Source organism: Sturnus vulgaris, chromosome 9 (genome assembly GCF_052056855.1).
Source record: "Sturnus vulgaris isolate bStuVul1 chromosome 9, bStuVul1.hap1, whole genome shotgun sequence".
Classification (NCBI taxonomy): Eukaryota; Metazoa; Chordata; class Aves; order Passeriformes; family Sturnidae; genus Sturnus; species Sturnus vulgaris.
The window spans coordinates 12,346,556-12,349,754 of NC_142251.1; positions in this window are offsets into that span (position 1 = coordinate 12,346,556).

The following is a 3,199-nucleotide window of genomic DNA, read 5'->3' on the forward strand; positions in this document are numbered from 1 at the left end:
CTGAACACATCCTATAGAAGCAGGGAATTTGTCATACAGCCCCTTACTGTTCAGCACCCAAACTGAGCTAGTGAGCAGCACTAATCTCCTCTTAAGGTGCAGAATCTCAACTCTCCATTTGTCAGATTGCTCAGCAATAGACTGTTGCATGGCATGATTTGTTCCCTTCGGGCTTCTCCAGTTAATTACTCTATTATTTAAACAGTGAATGTAAGTGCCCTGTGCTTGTTGCCCTGGAATTACTGGCTTACCCAGGGGAGGAGCTGTACAACAACGATCTTGTTAGTCATGCCTGATTGCTTTATCAAGGACGAACTGCCATATTCACAGTCCTGCTGCCCCACGTTCAAAAACCCCCTATTGCTGTGCAACCAGCACCTGAAATATCCTACAGCATTTCCCTGAATAAGGATAGATACGCCATGTTTAATGAAACACTCACTGATAGTGGCATTTGATACCCAGCAACGTGCCTTTGTTCCATATACATTCTCTACAAACTTTATGGCTGTTGCACACCATGATTCTTGCATCCCAAGTATTATGTGTGAGAAACTGAAGAATAATGGGATAGCCTGTAGTGTGCAATATACTCTGGATAAAATTATCAAATCAATTTTTCTTTTAAGTACGTGGTTTATTTTCCTCTCTAAAACCAAGACTAATAGCAGTTTTATTTACGTTAACTCTCTTCGAAAAAGTAATTTGAAGTAATTTTTGTATCCTTAGTATCCTGAGTTGCTGGAGACTCATTTGGATTCATTGATCTACTTTTACTGTGCATTAATTAGTGTTGGCAGATACTTCCTTAGAGGGTGCATATTCAAGGGAGTCTGAAAACAGGATTGGTTGTAGTTAGAGAAAAAGTGTCTTCTGTCCATTGCAGCCTTCTTTTCACTGAGGTTCTCAGCAGCCTGACTCATTTACAGCTCTACAGATCATCCAGTCAGAGTTGTGTTATGTCGATCAAATCTAAATCATTGAAAGTGCTAATCCATGATCTGAACAATATTAATAAATAGTACTTGTAGATCAGGAAAAAAAGTCTGTGGTAATGTAACTTTTCAGTAACAGAGATGAAGCTGAGCTTTGAAGACTTCTTTACCCTTCCTTCCAAAGCAGAGGACTGCTACGGCAATTTCACATAGGTGCTTTTCTAGGTTTGGGTTTTGAAAATAATTAGGCATGTGTGCAATGTCATCTTCCTCCGATTTAAATGTCACAAAAAAGGTTTCATTTCATTTGTTACGTCATGTAACTAATGATGGCATATACATACTCCGTACTGTTTGTGTCTTCAGTTTGATCATTATTTGGCCTCATTTTTATTTTCCATAGTTAAAAGCTGATGCTATTGCTTCAAGCTGTAGGTGGGATCAGCATAGTTTTTGTACCAACTTCAACTTTTTTCTCCATCCACCACCATATGAAACACATTTCCACTGAATAAAATTTTGCAACAGGTACCTGAATTAGAACTGTTAATGTCCCTGAATACTTATTAAAATAAATCTGCACAGCCTCTGTATGTGTGGAAACTTGACTGTGTTTATTTAGTAAATCTCATTAACAAAATTATTAATAAACAGTATTTATTGGGTTTTAAGATTCAATTATCTTTTCATAAGAAAAGGAATGAGTGGAGACAATACATAAATTCTTGTCACCAATTCCCTTATAATATAGTAAACAGGAAAAGGCTTCTGTTTTAAAAAGAAATTGCTTATTTAAAATTGAAAACCAGCAAAACCCCCTAAGTATCAAGATGAACATGAATAGTTTCGTACTGCTAATACCTCATTTTGTGTCACTGCAATGTCATCCAGTGAATGCCAGCATGCTGTCTGAATTGCATTCCAGTAATGGGGAAAAAGAGCACACAGTTCTGCAAGTTCGGAGAAACCTTCAGTTTAAGTTTTGTGGTTTCAAACTGAACTGGACAGTCAGCTGGGAGCAAGTTTATTGTGCAGTTTTGTTGGGTGTTTTACTGGTGGAAATTCCTACAAAACCAGTAACAATATTGAACCAAATTCTCTTACTAGAACTGGATAAAAGCCATTTTTGTGTATTCATTTAAATCTACTACAGACTATCTTGGAAAAGCTGAAGTCAAATTGGCTTCAAACCTTTTTTTTAACCTCACAGCATAAGCGGTTTAAAATCTGCATGTAATTTCATGTAATCAGAGGTGCTCTGATTAGATCTGCTCAGAACTTTTGACTCAGGGCTGCCTCACAGTGCTTCATTGTCTCTGCCTGCCTGGTCTGACTCCATGTGCCAGAATCCCTTGTCTCTGCAATGGTTTGTCTTTATTCTGAAAGTCAGAGGATGTGGTAGGGCAGTGCTGCTTTTCCCTGTGCCTTTTGAGCAGTTTCCTTCAGAAGTGCTGAATGTTGCCTCATGAATTTTGCACTCTTCACATCTTGGGTGGGTTCAGTACGCTACTGAAAATGGAGCAGTTCCACTGAGTGTGGTTCCTTTGGAACACAGATGTCTTCTGTAATGTGAACATCTAACTACAATATATAGCTCTGTTTCACAGTAGAGAAAACATTTGGAATTCATTAAATGTTACAAATACTTGAAAAGTGTATTTTCTGTGTAAAATCTCAGTATTTCGGACCTGTCGTCCAGTACAATAGGAAGTCTCTTAAACTTTGGTTATGTTACTGTTGCTTTATTAATCCACTGAGATTTATAGATATTCTGTGATAAATGCAGAAGAGTAGCCTGAAGTCCTTGTATATTTTAGGTTTTCTTTTATATCCTGGATATAAATCTATACAAGTCAGTATTCGGTACTTTGCTATTAGCAGAAATTCTTGAACTAGTGAGTGAGAAGTCGGTAAAGGACTGTGCTGTGGCGGAGACAGGAGCGCTCTGAGCGCAGGAAGGGCAGCGCCGATGGCCCCGAGCTGCCCGGGAGGGATGGGGTAGGGGCAGGGGCGGCGGGGCCGTGCCGGGGCAGTGCCGGGGCAGGGCTGGGCCGGGCCGTGCCGGGGCCGTGCAGAGTGCAGTGCCGGGGCCGGGGCCGTGCCGTGCAGTGCCGGAGCCGGGCCGTGCTGGGCCGTGCCGGGGCTGGGCCGTGCCGGGGCAGGGCTGGGCCGGGCCCTCTGCGGCCGGGGCGGGGCCGCACCTGGCGACCGCGATGGCCGCGGGGCCGGGGCGGTGCCGCGCTGGGGGCAGAGTCCAGCGCGGG